Here is a 17,674-nt window from a genome sequence, read left to right as displayed (position 1 = left end):
CTAATGCGAAGGACAAAAATGACAGCAAAATAATTGAAATATTTAGTATACCTGGTGTCACAGCACCCTCTATCACATGATAATATACAGAACACGTTTATGTGTAGTAGTCGCTTTAGTGTGTGAATATTCATTTATGTAGAACTATCTGGTTTTAATCCTCGGTTCATAACTTCCCAACAATGGATTTCTCCAGCTTCCCTATCATTAGTAACCAACTGCAAGAGCATTATTGACAAAGCAATCCTGAACTCTAAATTATTGCACGTGTGATCCTAGTACCAACAACTTAAGCATCAGCGGAGAGCTTACCATAGCTATAATTATACACCTCTACCCCCTGACCTTCCAAATTAAAAACTTCGGGTTAAGCCCAATCTGTCTTACTAAGTTTTCCAGGGACGTCTGATGCGTGCTCACGTTTGAGAACCACCGCTGTAAGAGAAACGCCTCGTGGAGCAGTCAAGTCAGTAGGCGCTGAAGTCTAAAGGAAACTTACTTCATTAACTTTCACTAGTACTCTGATGCTCAGTGAAAGCATCATCCCAATAAAGCAGTTAAGAACAATCCAATGCTAGCTACCTAATATCATCAGGGCTTCGGCCTTCCAGGAAAATCGAGCAAAAATTCATCATCCAGGGAGAATTTACGTTGACTTTGCTGACTTGGGAGAAATGACTTTTCTTCTCTGGTTAGTCTAATAGAAATATGCCACGCAACAAAATCTACATTCATCCTGAGTGTCCCTGAGGCTACCCTTCCTAAATCTTAGCCTGTTTTTATAGCAAACTATCCACTAAATTCCCCGCTCCGCCACTGGCTCCAAACACATACGCTGCATGTTTTTTACAACACTGCTTTAATAAGCGAAAAGAAACAAAAGCTCTTACAGCAAAGACCAATCTAAGCCACAGAGCCTGTGCCAATCTTCCCATCCAGGAGAGAAACGGTGGACCCATGTCTCGACAGATTAAGGAATTCATGGCTGAGGGGATGACTGAGAGGACCTCAGGAACAAGGCATGAGGAAACAAACAAAAAAACGTTTTCTTTTGTTTTTCTGGACTTAAAACTAGAGAAAGAACTGTTTCCTCTCCATCTTGGCTATTTATAACCAACACATACAAGCAGCTTCCGCTTCAAAGTCCTGCAAAGTACCTCCAACGCGGGAACTCGTTAGGGCGGAGACTCGGGCTCTCCTTCCCGAGGGCGGGAGAGACGAAAACCCGGGCCCCGTTTTCTCTGGAAGGTTCCGAAAGAAAGACGCGCGGCCCCTCTGCGGGCAGCAAGGGACTCGGCACCAGATGGCGCTGCCGCACCGAGAGCCGGAGCCTGTGCGGCAAGTGAGACGGGAAGAGGCGTCACCGGATCCTTTCCTTCGCGTCCGTCGCCGGAAATGCGCGCTGGCGCCAGCCTCTGGTCCCGGATATAAGACTTCCAGAGGGTTCCTGCGTGAGGGCGGGACTAAAACCGGAACCGAACGGCGACCTTCGGGTCATGGGGCGGAGGCCCCGGGCGGCGCCAGCGGGGGGATGGTTTCTGGTGCGCGCGCCTCGCCGGAGGCGCGGAGGGGCGGGGCCTCGCCGTGCGCTTGCGCATTGTGAGGACGTAGGCGCCGCTGGCGCGTACGTCTGTCTCTGCACGTTTGCTGGCCCTGCAAGGCGGTAGTGGTGCCGTAGTAGGTTGTTTCCCCCCCGCCGCTTCCCGCCCACAGTGTTTGGCTTTCTGGCTGTGAATCAGGTTTCTGGAAATCTTTGTGGAAAATTAATGGTATATGAGGTAAAAACTCGAGCTGTATTTTCCCTCTTGAGTACTAAGCGATCCAGATGCCTGCTGGGCGCGGTTCCCGTGCTGGGATGGACCCAGTCTTCCCCTCTAAATCTCTTCCTGAACCGGCTCGATCCATCCACTGTGTCTTTAAGCATCGGTCCTGAGGCGGGAGGGGTGTCACTAGGAAAAGGGAAGGCAGGCAAATACACTGCTCGTGTGGAACCTAAAGACGCTTTTTAATTATGTAAAGAAGCTTGTCTTTTGGCTTTTTAGCAGCGCTTCTCTTAAGAATTTAAGGAGTTAATTAGCTTTATTTTTCGGGTTTTGTCAGAAACATTTTATGTTCTGTGTTTTATGGTGTGATCTTGGTCTTTCTCAAATTTTAACTAAAGGAAGGCCGCTTGTGCGAAGCGTTTGAAAGGTAAATTCTGCCCCTTTTCCATTTTTACAAGATAGACGCAAACCACTTTTAATAGGCGGACCGTAGTAAACTCGTGAGAGTGCACTGGCTGTGTTTTGTTTTTAGATGCAGCATGGAAACCAAGTAGGTTGGAAAAATAAAATCTGTGTGAAACTGTACCCACCCAGTTTTAATTTTAGACTAATTCTAAAAGTGTCAGCTGCAAGGTACTCAATTCTCCCAAGAAATTTTTTCAGCCTTGGTAGAGACTTTTATCTTTGTATTTCAGAGTTTTGTCCAGTCTGCGGCCTACATAAAAAGTAAGGACTTTTGCAAGCCAGAGCGAGAGGAATAGAGATTTTTGAGCAGTTATACTGAGAGAAACAGAGGGGGACTGGGGTATACAAGGAAGTTAGATTGTCTGGCATAGCCAAATAAGGGCATTTTATGGTTTTTGGATAAAACTTTTTGATGGTTTTGGTAGTAGGTGTTACAAAGAAAGCTACTGCCGGTTGAGGAGTGCCATTGTATTATGTTTATGTGAAAAACCAGAAAAAATTTTTTTAAAAATTGGGCAATATCGAAGGATCATTGAAGACATCACAAATAGTGTGAGCAGGAGACAAGATGGGGGCGTGGGAAGTGATGGAAGATATTAGGAAACACGTGAAAGAAAAGGTCAGAGCTAAAGCTGTAATAGATGCAGAAAGCCTGATTAGGAAGACGGTGAGGAAGTATAGATTTTAGACATCAAACTGAATGTGTAGAATAAGGAATAAGTTCATCATTCGATGGTTCAGTTTTGGATATATTGCATTTAGCTGCTTATTTTAACTTTCTATACATTCCTGTCTTCCCTGTACCTCATACGACCAACCTTAAATGGAGGGAGTGCTTTTGTCACCATTATGCTAGTAACTTACACTAGGATAGTGCATCACAGTGTGAAGAATTATTTATTTACTTAATTATTTCTATTTGTATATATTCACAAATAGTGATATTAAAGTCACTTCCCTGCAAATCCCCTCAACTCTTTGTCCCTGAGTTCTACTACTTGCCTGGCAAAACCCGGATCATAAATGAACTCATGCATTTATCTTTTCTGTGCTTACACCCAGCAGCTTAACAACTGGGTGGACTAACGTGCTGTCACCCAAATGGTCTCTCACACAGTCCAGTCATCCTACTCTTTTCTGTAGTCATTTTGGTCTCTTTAAACCAGTTATTGCATTATTTGTGTTCCCTCTTGGAATCCCCAGTTTCCTCCTCAACCAATGACTTTGCCTCATCCTTTATTGGAAAAAGAATTGTGAGCTTTTATTGGAAAAAATTGTGAGCTTAGCCAAGAATTCTCTCATCTTCTCACCATCTAGTCTACTTGCATCTGCGTCTTTAATTGGCTTTCCTCTAGATTAAAAGGGTGATTGGTCTTTCTGTCAGATGGCAACAGTTGGTATTGTCTGTCTTTAGTTTGAGCCATTTGAGTTGGGTATATAGTGATATTTCATTTTTGTGAAGTATGTTCAAAACTTTTGCCCATTTTTTTTTTTTACATCTTTATTGGAGTATAATTGCTTTACAATTGTGTGTTAGTTTCTGCTTTATAACAAAGTGAATCAGTTATACATATACATATGTTCCCATATCTCTTCCCTCTTGCGTCTCCCTCCCTCCCACCCTCCCTATCCCACCCCTCTCGGTGGTCACAAAGCACCAAGTTGATCTCCCTGTGCGATGTGGCTGCTTCCCACTAGCTATCTATTTTACGTTTGGTAGTGTATATATGTCCATGCCACTCTCTCACTTTGTCACAGCTTACCCTTCCCCCTCCCCATATCCTCAAGTCCATTCTCTAGTAGGTCTGTGTCTTTATTCCTGTCTTACCCCTAGGTTCTTCATGACATGTTTTTTTTCTTAAATTCCATATATATGTGTTAGCATACGGTATTTGTCTTTCTCTTTCTGACTTACTTCACTCTGTATGACAGACTCTAGGTCCATCCACCTCATTACAAATAGCTCAATTTCATTTCTTTTTATGGCTGAGTAATATTCCATTGTATATATGTGCCACATCTTCTTTATCCATTCATCCGATGATGGACACTTAGGTTGTTTCCATCTCCTGGCTATTGTAAATAGAGCTGCAGTAAACATTTTGGTACATGACTCTTTTTGAATTATGGTTTTCTCAGGGTATATGCCCAGTAGTGGGATTGCTGGGTCATATGGTAGTTTTATTTGTAGTTTTTTAAGGAACCTCCATACTGTTCTCCATAGTGGCTGTATCAATTTACATTCCCCCCAATGGTGCAAGCGGGTTCGCTTTTCTCCACACCCTCTCCAGCATTTATTCTTTGTAGATTTTTTGATGATGGCCATTTTGACTGATGTGAGATGATACCTCATTGTAGTTTTCATTTGCACTTCTCTGATGATTAATGATGTTGAGCATTCTTTCATGTGTTTGTTGGCAATCTGTATATCTTCTTCAGAGGAATGTCTATTTAGGTCTTCTGCCCATTTTTGGATTAGGTTGTTTGTTTTTTTGATATTGAGCTGCATGAGTTGCTTGTATGTTTTGGAGATAATCCTTTGTCAGTTGCTTCATTTGCAAATATTTTTGCCCATTCTGAGGGTTGTCTTTTGGTCTTGTTTATGGTTTCCTTTTCTGTGCAAAAGCTTTTAAGTTTCATTAGGTCCCATTTGTTTCTTTTTGTTTTTATTTCCATTTCTCTAGGAGGTGGGTCAAAAAGGATCTTGCTGTGATTTATGTCATAGAGTGTTCTGCCTACGTTTTCCAGTAAGAGTTTGGTAGTTTCTGGCCTTACATTTAGGTCTTTAATCCATTTTGAGCTTATTTTTGTGTATGGTGTTAGGGAGTGATCTAATCTTATACTTTTACATGTACCTGTCCAATTTTCCCAGCACCACTTATTGAAGAGGCTGTCCTTTCTGCACTGTACATTCCTGCCTCCTTTATCAAAGATAAGGTTACCATATGTGCATGGGTTTATCTCTGGGCTTTCTATCCTGTTCCATTGATGTACCTTTCTGTTTTTGTGCCAGTACCATACTGTCTTGATTACTGTAGCTTTGTAGTATAGTCTGAAGTCAGGGAGCCTGATTCCTCCATCTCTGTTTCTCCTTCTCAAGAGTGCTTTGGCTATTCGGGGTCTTTTGTGTTTCCATACAAACTGTGAAATTTTTTGTTCTAGTTCTGTGAAAAATGCCAGTGGTAGTTTGATAGGGATTTCATTGAATCTGTAGGTTGCTTTGGGTAGCAGAGTCATTTTCACAATGTTGATTCTTCCAATCCAAGAACATGGTATATCTCTCTATCTATTTGTATCATCTTTAATTTCTTTCACCAGTGTCTTATAATTTTTTGCATACAGGTCTTTTGTCTCCTTAGGTAGGTTTATTCCTAGATATTTTATTCTTTTTGTTGCAATGGTAAATGGGAGTGTTTTCTTGAGTTCACTTTCAGATTTTTCATCATTAGTGTATAGGAATGCCAGAGATTTCTGTGCATTAATTTTGTATCCTGCTACTTTACCAAATTCATTGATTAACTCTAGTAGTTTTCTGGTAGCATCTTTAGGATTCTCTATGTATAGCATCATGTCATCTGCAAACAGTGACAGCTTTACTTCTTCTTTCCTGATTTGGATTCCTTTTATTTCCTTTTGTTCTCTGATTGCTGTGGCTAAAACTTCCAAAACTATGTTGAATAAGAGTGGTGAGAGTGGGCAACCTTGTCTTGTTCCTGATCTTACTGGAAATGCTTTCAGTTTTTCACCACTGAGGACGATGTTGGCTGTGGGTTTGTCATATATGGCCTTTGTTATGTTGAGGAAAGTTCCCTCTATGCCTACTTTCTGGAGGGTTTTTATCATAAATGGGTGTTGAATTTTGTCGAAAGCTTTTTCTGCATCTATTGAGTTGACCATATGGTTTTTCTCCTTCAATTTGTTAATATGGTGTATCACATTGATTGATTTGCTTATATTGAAGAATCCTTGCATTCCTGGAATAAACCCCACTTGATCATGGTGTATGATCCTTTTGATGTGCTGTTGGATTCTGTTTGCTAGTATTTTGTTGAGGATTTTTGCATCTATGTTCATCAGTGATATTGGCCTGTAGTTTTCTTTCTTTGTGACATCCTTGTCTGGTTTTGGTATCAGGGTGATGGTGGCCTCGTAGAATGAGTTTGGGAGTGTTCCTCCCTCTGCTATATTTTGGAAGAGTTTGAGAAGGATAGGTGTTAGCTCTTCTCTAAATGTTTGATATTGCTCATTTTTAAAATTGAGTTTGTTTCCTTATAATTGAGATGTAGGAGTTATTTACATACTAGGTACACACCATTTTTCTTTATTGAGGTATGATTGACAAACAAAAGCTGTACATATTTACATATACAACTTGATGAGTTTGGAGTTAAGTATACACCTACAAAACTGTCACCACAACATATGTCATAAACATATCCATCACCTCCAAAAGTTTCCTCCTGCCTTCATTATTTATTATTATTTTACGATAAAAACACTTAACATAAGCTCTACCCTCGTAGCAAATTTTTATACAATGAGCATTGTTAACGGTAGGGACTGTGCTGTACAGTAGATCTCTAAGACTTAGTGATTTTTGTCTAGCCAACTTTGTACCCTTTGAATAATACCTCTCCATTTCCCCTTCCCCTGTATATGTGTTTTTTTGTCAAAATGTGTGTTGTGAATATTTTTCTCCCAGTTTGTGGCCTTTCATTTTCTTAATAATGTCTTTTGAAGAAAAGTTTTTGTACATTATATTTTTCTAGGAATTTGTACATATTGTCCAAATGTTAAAGTTCCGTAGCATAAAGCTGTAAATAAACTCCTCTTACTATCTTTTTACTATTCACAGTATATTATATTTAGGCTTATGATCCATTGAAGGTTAATTTTTCTGTATGGTATAACAACAGGAGTTGATACTGTTACTTTTCAAAGTAAGAATTCAGTTATTCCAGCAGCATTTGTTGAAAAGATTCTCCTTTCCTCCACTGGATTACCTTTGCACCTTGGTCGAAAATCAGCTGATTTTCTGAATCTCTATTCAGTTCCATTGATAAGTATATGTATATCCATATGCTAACTTATCCAACTTGTTTTTTTCTCAATACCGCCTTGGCCATTCTAAGTTTTTTGCATTTTAATATAAATTTTAGAATTGGCATCTCAGTTTCTAAAAAAGCCTGCTGGGATTTTGGTTGGAATTCTGTTGAATCTATTGATCAGTTCGGGAGGAATTGACATTTTAAGAATATTGAATTTTCCAGTCTATGATCATGGCATATCTCTTCATCTCTTTATTTATTTTGGTCTTTAATTGTCTTTGTAATTTTCAGCATACAAGCATATAAATTTATTCTTAAGTATTTCATGTCTTTCATTGTAAATAATTTTTTAATTTTTATTTTATTTTAATATGAATATAATTTTAAATTAAATTTTCAGTTTGTTGAATTGTATTTTTCAGCTTTAGAATTTGTGTTTGATTCTTCTTTATAGATTCTAGTTCTCTAGTGAAATTCTGGAGTCTGTGCCTAATAACTCCAATATTTAGGTCATCTGTGGATCTTGTTTCTGTTGCCTTTTTCTTATTCCTGTTTCCTGGTATGCCCAGAAATTCTTAACGGAATCCTGTCTTTGTTTATGAAAAAATTAAGCTCTGAGTGATATTTTTTACTTCCATAAAGGATTTAACTTTTCCTTCTGTTAGGAAACTAGGGTCAGAGCAGAACACCTGAGCCTATATGGTTTTCAGTCTGTTAGGTCTAGTCTATTTCAGGTTCATTCTTACTCCTAGGGTGGCCCTTTTTCTGTCCCAACTGAAATCCTGAGGTGTTTTCAAAGGCTCTTCTTCCCTAGTTGCCCCTGAAGTCCAATTTTTATTTTCTCAGAGCCATGGGACTCCTGAAAAGCTCTTCTTGGCTTCCCTGCTTCTTAGTTGCCATTTTCTGAGTGACTTCTCAGCCTCTGGAACAGCTTCCAAATTGGCAAATGAGTCAAGGTGAAAAACAGAGTTGAAGATGGGCAGACTTCTCTGCACCTTCTTTTCAGGATCTTGTCCTCTCAAGATGCCATAAAAAAGATCCTTTTTGTATTTTTACTCAGCTTTTCTAGTTCACAGTTTAGAGGGTGGGTCTGATTTTTTTTTTTTTTAAGTCCATCATTGGCAGAAATGAAAGTCCTTAATCTGAGAATCTCAGTGATGCTAATAAAGGTAGTACTTTTTTACATAAGTGTATTAATTTGAAATTGTTGTAGTTCAAAATAATTTCATGTATCTCTTCCTAAATTGCTTTTAAATCATCAGTATTTAATCATTATCATGATTAAATATTTAATCATCTATCCTATACTGCTTTTAAGTCAGCAATATCAACATTCAAAGGAAGACTTGGGGCTAAAATTTCCAGTTCTTTTATTACTTTTTAAAAAATTTTTGGCTGGTCATTCAAATTTATATACAATAATGAAAACTCATTTTTGCTTCTCCTTATATTTTGTCCAGAATTTGGAAAAGTTATTAGATGAGAAAAGGATGATGTCTTCTTTCATCAAGAAAACAGTTCATTTTAGTTTACTATCTATCTTTGGGGTTAATGCTTCATTTGTAATCAATAGTTTGCATGGTAGAGGGCCATAACTTACGGAATAATGGAAGAAAATTAAGTTTTTATAAAATAATGTTAAAACAGACCCAAATCCTACCTTCATGGTGCTTATAGTAGGCACTTAGTGACTAGATTAAGAAGGTAAATATATCCAAAGAGCATGTACCTTTGTTCTATAACCATTTTTAACAACGTTTTAACAGTGAATTCTGTGTATATATATTAGAAAAGAAAATAAACAAATGTAGCTTGGAACAGATTAAAAAAAATTCTCATAGTACTGACCATAAAATGATCCAAATTATGTCACACTGATTAAATTTCTTAATCTCCTTGCTTTAAAAATACATGTGCAAAGAAGTAATGACAGTGTGGTGTAGGCATCTTATTCACCATTTCTATCTTGCTGCACCATTTTGTTTTCCATGTTTGAGTTTGCAGTTCTCTAATTTATCACTGGGGTTTGCATTTTTTAATTGTATCTATTCTATAATGGGGTAAACTTATTTGTATTTCTTCTGGAACAGTCATACATTCAATTCACTTACATGCACACAAAAAAATGAAATGTCAAATATAGAGTAGCTTTCCCATAACCCTGCTCTATTAATGTCTTAAAAATCACTAAATGCTCTTATTCCAGATCCTGATGAGGTCAAGCTGGAGTGTCAGATCTGACCTCTGTGTGTTCTATAAGGGGTTTCTCAGCCCTGTTACATTCCAATAGTTTAAGTATAGATTTTCTGCAGTCATTTTGCCTTTTATAATGTGCTTAGATGGGATCAGTAAAACAAATGTGCCCTTCATTTCCCTGAATGGGGTTATTGTAGAGAAATAAGAAACCATAAATTAGGGTGCAAAATTCCCTTTATCCCTAAAACACAAATAGTCATTTTGAGGGATGGAACATATTTACTTCAGTTTTTGTGATACGAAAAAGAATATAAGTTTTATATGTTCAAAGTAAAGTTGACATTAGTACAAAACAACTCATATATTCTAAGAACTACCCCCCCCACACACACACACTTTGGAGAACACCTTTGTTATATCCTTTTACCATATAATTGAGTTATTTTAAAAATCAAAATAATAAATTGGCATTTTCTTTTTTATCTAGTTCTCAAAGCTTTAATTTTAAATCTCTAAAAAAGATTATATCCTTAATTGATTGCCTGAGATTTTCTGTGATAAAACTTAAAATGCAACTTATCTTTTACATAAGTGTATTAATTTGAAATTGTTATAGTGCAAAAATAATTTCATGTAACTCTTCCTAAATTGCTTTTAAATCATCAGTATTTAATCATTATCATGACTAAATATTTAATCATCTATCCTACGCTACTTTTAAGTCAGCAATATCAACCTTAAAAGGAAGACTTGGGGTTAAAATTTCCAGTTCTTTTATTACTTTTTAAAAAATTTTTGGCTGGTCATTGAGATTTATATACAATAATGAAAACTCATTTTTGCTTCTCCTTATATTTTGTCCAGAATTTGGAAAAGTTATTAGATGAGAAAAGGATGATGCTTCTCTCATCAAGAAAACAGTTCATTTTAGTTTACTATCTATCTTTGAGGTTAATGCTTCATTTGTAATGAATAGTTTGCATGGTAGAGGGCCATAACTTATGGAATAATAGAAGAAAATTAATTTTTTATAAAATAATGTTAAAACAGACCCAAATCCTACCTTCATGGTGCTTATAGTAGGCACTTAGTGACTAGATTAAGAAGGTAAATATATCCAAAGAGCATGTACATTTGTTCTATAACCATTTTTAACAATGTTTCAATGGTGAATTCTGTGTATATATATTAGAAAAGAAAATATTCTTTTTCTCCTGCATAATATTGTACATGATCACAAAATACAGGTATGAAAAATGCATGAAAAAAACATAAAACATCCAGTTTCAAACATCTTTAATACAGAGATTACATGACTAAATTAAGTAATTGAAAAACAAGAGACCTTTTCAAAAATGTTGAATTCAAAAGTCTACCTGTAGAATTACATTTAAATCCAAAGAGAAAATATGCTTCGCTTCTGTCTTACTTCTTCACCAACTGTTTCCCTTGCTTTGTGTAGAATATTCTTATACTTCTTGGAGGCAACTTTACACATGCAGAAATGTTATTATTCAGTTAAGTCATATGGCTCTCATTGAGCTTGAGTGCCATTCCAAAGAGGATAGTCTTTTTTTTTTTTTTTTTGGCTGTGTTGGGTCTTCGTTTCTGTGCGAGGGCTTTCTCTAGTTGTGCCAAGCGGGGGCCACTCTTCATCGCGACGCGCGGGCCTCTCATTATTGCGGCCTCTCTTGTTGTGGAGCACAGGCTCCAGACGCACAGGCTCAGTAGTTGTGGCTCACGGGCCTAGTTGCCCCGCGGCATGTGGGATCTTCCCAGTCCAGGGCTGGAACCCGTGTCCCCTGCATTAGCAGGCAGATTCTCAACCACTGCGCCACCAGGGAAGCCCCAAAGAAGATAGTCTTATTCCAAAAGTCTGATACCACAAAATAAAATAATCTTTAAAGGCCTGATGTTTAATGGTAGGAGACTCCAGGTCATAAAATAAAGAGACGTTCGATTGATAATAAATTTGAGATTAGAAAAAGTGAAAAGTTGGCTAACAAAAGGTGCCGTTTCAGTGTTGCTTATTGGCTTTCCCTTGCCTACCCCAAAGCATTCCTATTGTTCCAATTGTGATGTCCTAACTCTTCTTGTCTCTACTTATTGATCAGTCATCAATTATTATTAAAAAATTCTAGTTACAAAGTTCTAACTGGTATTCTGATGAACTTTGATATTAGTTGGAGAAAAAAAGACACTCACCCAATGGGAAATACCTTATGATCAAATGTGAGGTGGCCTCTCTCAACTGTAATGGCAAAGAAGGGCATGATAAGAAGAGCCATCATTTGTTAAGGGCTTAGTATGTGCCTAGAGTTTTCTATGCACCATTTCTGTAAGTCCTTATAGTCGGATCAGGATGACTTCTCCATGGAACAGTTGAAGTTTGCTCAGGAGTTTGAAGGTTTGATTGACATAATACTTTGCAGTTGTAAACAGGGCTATAGTTTAAATTCACATGTGATCTAACCATGTACTTCCTAACTTTTTTCAATCTGTGTCAACAAAAGTTAATTTTATTTACCAAATGTAATCTTTTACTGAATGGAAACAACTTTATAGGTTGAATAGAAAGCTTTATTTTTTCTTACTGCTTACCTTCAAGTCTATTCAATGGACTATTTCTTCTCCACCTTTTTAATGATTTCTAGGGTGGGCCTCATAGCTTTTCCAATCATTCTTAAAAAAACAAAAACATTCTCTGGTCACCTTTGGGCACAAGAAGTGTCACTTAACTATTCAGAACCTCCAGACCATGCATAATCTCACAACTCCATAGTCTTACCTTATTTGAAGCTTATCCTCACTGTTGAAACTGTTTCAGGCTGAGAGGCTTGCAGTGTTTGGATTCCCTTTTGTTTTCCTATCTCCCTCTACTGCTTCCTCATGCAGTCTGCTCACTGCAGTGTCTGATCTTCCAGGGCTGGACCAGTATTAAAAGGACTGGAGAAGAAGACTCAGGTTTACATGGCCACTGCTGTGACAATCTGCAACTGGCATTCTTGGGACTTTGATATTTAAAGAAGGCTCTTTAGATTCCTTGGCCTGGAATCTCCAACTACAATAAAGATTGTCCTTTTTCCTGAGTGACCACTTAGGACTTCAAGCAATACTTAGGACTTCAAGCAATACTTAGTCGTGGGCATCTGATTTCACCCCACTAAGATTCTTTTTGTTGGGATCCCAGTACCCTCTTAACTGGCTTTCTCCTTTAAGTTTATCTCTTAGGTAACGTAGTCTCTTCTTTTTTTTTTAATTTTTATTTTTTAACATCTTTATTAGAGTATAATTGCTTTACGATGGTGTGTCAGTTTCTGCTTTATAACAAAGTGAATCAGTTATACATATACAGATGTCCCCATATCTCTTCCCTCTTGCATCTCCCTCCCTCCCACCCACCCCCATCCCACCCCTCTAGGTGGTCACAAAGCACTGAGATGATTTCCCTGTGCTATGCGACTGCTTCCCACTAGCTATCTGTTTTACATTTGGTAGTGTATATATGTCCATGCCACTCTCTCACTTTGTCCCAGCTTACCCTTCCCCCTCCCCATATCCTCAAGTCCATTCTCCAGTAGGTCTGCATCTTTATTCCCGTCTTGCCCCTAGGTTCTTCTGACCATTTTCTTTTTTCTTTTTTTTTTTTTTTTAGATTCCATATATATGTGTTAACATATGGTATTTTGTTTTCTCTTTCTGACTTACTTCACTCTGTATGACAGTCTCTAGGTCCATCCACCTCAGTACAAATAACTCAGTTTCTTTTCTTTTTATGGCTGAGTAATATTCCACTGTATATATGTGCCACATCTTCTTTATCCATTCATCTGTTGATGCACACTTAGGTTGCTTCCATGTCCTGGCTATTGTAAATAGAGCTGCAATGAATATTTTGGTACATGACTCTTTTTGAATTATGGTTTTCTCAGGGTATATGCCCAGTAGTGGGATTGCTGGGTCGTATGGTAGTTCTATTTTTAGTTTTTTAAGGAACCTACATACTGTTCTCCATAGTAGCTGTATCAATTTACATTCCCACCGACAGTGCAAGAGGGTTCCCTTTTCGCCACACCCTCTCCAGCATTTATTGTTTGTAGATTTTTTGATGATGGCCATTCTGAACAGTGTGAGGTGATATCTCATTGTAGTTTTGATTTGCATTTCTCTAATGATTAATGATGTTGAGCATTCTTTCGTGTGTTTGTTGGCAGTCTGTATATCTTCTTTGGAGAAATGCCTATTTAGGTTGAAGTAGTCTCTTTCAAGAGACTTCTTGGCTGATCTCTCTGTCTGGTAGGTGCCCATATGTTTCACAAGAACCACTTGTCTTTCCTTGGCCTGCCTGTTTGTAGAAATACAGTTAGCTCCTAACGTGGCTCTTTCTCTCTGCTCTGCTGCCTTAAGCCAACATGGTCACTGCTACACTTTTACATTCCTCAAGTCTGAGACACCACATATGAATCAAATTAGTTCATAATTCCATGAAATACAAATACACAGTTGCTCAGAAGTGTAACTTTTTTGATAACCCAAACAACATAAACTTTTCTCCTATGTTTTCAGGAAAAGAATATGTACACACATCACACCATACACAAAACTCAATTCTGGGTATATTAAGAGCTTAAGAGTGAAAGTCAAAGCTTTAAAACTTTTAGAATGTTTTTTATGACTTTGGGATAGAATACTTTTTTAAAAGGGACTAAAAAATGCACAAGTTATCAAAGAAGAAAAAAACTAAAGGGACCAGAAGAAATGCTGAAAACTATAATTCAAGAAAATTTTTCTGAAATAAGGATTTGAGGTTACTCATCATATACTTAAGAATATTATCCAGAATGACTAACACCAAGATATTGTAGTGTACAATTACTGAGTTTTAAAGAAAAATAAAATATTTGAATATCTAGGGAGAAGGAAAGAGCACATGATTTATAAGACATTTCAATTAGATAATTATCAAACTTCAAGAGCAACACTTAATGCACAAAGAAAATAAGATTATCTTAAGATTCTCAAGGGAAGAAAATACGAGCCAAGCATTTTGTATCCAGCAAAACTGACTTTCAAGTAAAAAGGGCACAGGGGCTCATTAACCCTTTCTGAAGAATCTACTAGAGAATTAACTTCAGGTAACCACATGACCAGAGAAACATCAACATAAGGACAGGTGCTGAACATTAAATATATAGTTCTTAGTAGAATTAGGGCTAAACAAAGGCTAAGAGGACAAGAGTATAATATATAACGGCTAAAAAAGTAGGAAGGGAGAATTGGGGAGAGCATATGCAAAAAAATTTTTAGTGTTTTTGGTACTCATGTGGGCAGTAGTATCAGTATTGTTATTTTAAGACTAACGTATGTGTAATCTTAAAAAATGATTATGGGATATTCTAATTCTGTCATAGCCTATGTCCTTGGGAACCAATATTCTCAGTGAAGAAGAAAGGAGATACACATAAAATAGCTTAGAGATTATGTAGAAGTTTTATAGTCCTAAATTTGAATTAGAACTATCAGTATGAATTCCTGAAGTATCTCTTTCTGTCTCATTGAAAACGTCTAGAAACCAGTGACCAAACCCAGTAATAATGACTGTCCCTCTTGTGCAGAATGTGTTCTTGAAATGCGATTCCTCATTAAAAGAAGCCAGGGCTTCTTGAAGAAATTTCTAATTGTAGGTTTAAGGGAGGAAGTATACAAGATGAGACTACAACGGCTTGTCATACTATAGTAAGGAACTATCAAACACAACTAGGGTCTTAGGAGCCAACTTGAAAAGCCTCCCACTAGCCAAAGATAGGACTACTTCAATCCTGAGAATAGTTGCAATGGATTAAAAGTCATCACATATATTTAAATTCATAACGATATTTTTTAAAAAAACCCAACTGATCTCTTTTGGAGGATGATGGGGAACCAACTTATTGTCTGGAAAACTAACAAAAGAAGTTAAAGACTCGGGCATTTATCCTGCTTTCCTATATGAACTGTAACACTGGGTAACCACATAGTAAATGAGGAAAAATATCTCTGTATAAATATATTCCAACTAATGAGTGAAAAAAAGAATTAAAATATCATTGCGTTACAACCCCCAATAAATTAATAAATATAGGTATTTAGCATCAATGGCTGCTAATATCATAAAAAGGACTATCAGACATTATATACCTCTTCATGGAAGCACTCAACACTACCTCAAGTCATGCCAAAGGGATGAGCCTGAATATAATTCAACTACTGATCTTCAGAAAGACAGAAGACAGAGGAACAAGCTGTAATGAACTATTGAGCATGCAATTTGTAAAATTGAGACTGGAAAATTCTACAGTGTAGAAAACTCTTGGATTTTTCAACAGATAACTTGTAGCATAAATAAGTTTTAGATTAAAAGAGACTTAAAAGACATATCAAAAAATATATAAAGGAGCAAGACCAGCATCTAGGGATATACATTTGACTAGTGAAACTATGAAAAATGTAAGGAAATAATTACTGTAAAAGGATAATGATTCCTTATAGAAGGAAGAATGGGATTGCAGTTGGTATGGAGGATTTAGAGGCGTTTTGCATGTTGGAGGGGAAGTTCTGGCAAACTTTTACTTCTTGACCTGATGGTGGTTAAGATTTTTCTCCTTTGAGTAATTCGTTAAGCTGTGCATCTGTTTTGTGTGCTTTTCTATATCTCCACTTTCTTTTACAATAAAAATATTATTTTGAAAAATCGGTCACAAAGAGGAGGGAGCAGAGGCAAGGGAGAGGTAAGCTCAAATGAGAAATGTTGAGATACTGATGTCTATTTTGCATATTTAAAACTCTTTGATATTTATATAGTTTCCCTATATTTCTTAACATTCTCAGTCGTAAAATACAACAGTATAAAACCAAAAATCCGCAAGGTTCCCGTTACCTACAGAGAAAAGTCAAATTCCTTAATATGTAGCTTTTTATCTGAGGACTGCATCTAATTTTCATACATCATTTGCTGCCATTATCCTCTAGGCATCAACAGATGGAGTCAGATAAAAATCCTCACTATTCTTTGAACATGCTGTATTCTTTTTGTGCTTTCATGCCCTTGGGATTCCCTTCCCTGAAATACTACTATTCTTACTTCAAAACTCAGTTTAAAGGTTATTTCCTCTATGAACTCTCCCTTTTCCCCAGGCAGAATTATTTCTTCTTTTGTCTGTGTTCTCGTATCATTTTATATGATACTTTGGCTTAAATCCCTGTAGTATTATGTCTACATGACCCTTTCTCTGTAGACTAGAGCTCTTAAAGAAAATATGTTGTATTTATTTTTGTTTTCCCTGTGCTTAGGCAGTGCTTGGCATATGAATGAATGAATGAATGAGAAGAGACAGGAAATTGATTAACTCCAAAGATACTTTGCCTAAGGAAGCCATTGGGTACAGGGAAAAGATGCAGTTACCTAATCAACTATGTACAGGTGAAAAAAAAAAAAAAAAACACGAGACTACAAACGTTTGTCTTATATGTCACTATGTTAAGTAGAACTATACATAATTGTGAGTATTCTGTGTTCACACATCTCATGTTTTATTCCATCACTTTATCTATCATTAATGGATCACATCACAGGATTTAGAAGAGACATTTGGGTTCTTCAATTAGTATGGCACTAACTTTCTTAGTCTGTTCGTGTTGGGTCTTTGGTAACCTTTTGTAGTAATTAACTCATCAGAAAGGGTATAGTCATAGCTCTCATAGATAATATAATGCTGTTAGAACTGGCATCCTGAAGTGGTGACAATATCCTGGGTAAAATATGGGCCAAAAAATCAAATGGGAGGTAATAAATAAAACTCTATGAGTAGATCTTATTATTCCCATGTTAGTCCAATGAGACAGCAGAGACATGGAGACTTTAAGTAACTTGCTCAGGTCACATGACAGTAAGCATGGAAATCAGGACCTGAATTAGTCAGCAGCCTGCTTTCACTACACAGCACTAAATAAATGGTAGTAATCATTAATGTGATGGAGAAGGGGACTCTTGTGTCTAGCTATAGGAATATGAAAAGTGAAGGTCTCTCATTTTTCAGATAGATCTGGAATCAAATATGTCTTTCTTGGTGTTTTAGCAGGATAAGTTAATTAGTCTCAGTTATGGGAGGAACAGATTAGAAACACTGTCAAAAATAAATTCAGTACAAATGACTTTACTCAGCT

General features: G+C 37.0%; 1 protein-coding gene across 2 annotated transcripts in view; it reads left to right on the top strand.

Moving 5' to 3' along the window:
- The window catches only part of STARD13 (StAR related lipid transfer domain containing 13), a 499,956-nt gene that overhangs the window by 114,280 nt on the left and 368,002 nt on the right, over window positions 1–17,674 (top strand). The window contains exon 1 of one of the 2 annotated variants that reach the window (XM_059996020.1): window positions 1,689–1,778. The exons of the other annotated variant lie outside the window; for it this stretch is intronic. The gene's annotated coding sequence lies outside the window, so the exon portion shown is untranslated. Of the gene's footprint in view, window positions 1–1,688; window positions 1,779–17,674 lie in introns of those variants that run through there. 2 annotated transcript variants of the gene reach the window in all.

Source organism: Delphinus delphis, chromosome 18 (genome assembly GCF_949987515.2).
Source record: "Delphinus delphis chromosome 18, mDelDel1.2, whole genome shotgun sequence".
NCBI lineage: Eukaryota > Metazoa > Chordata > Mammalia > Artiodactyla > Delphinidae > Delphinus > Delphinus delphis.
This window is presented reverse-complemented; position numbering and strand designations above follow the sequence as displayed.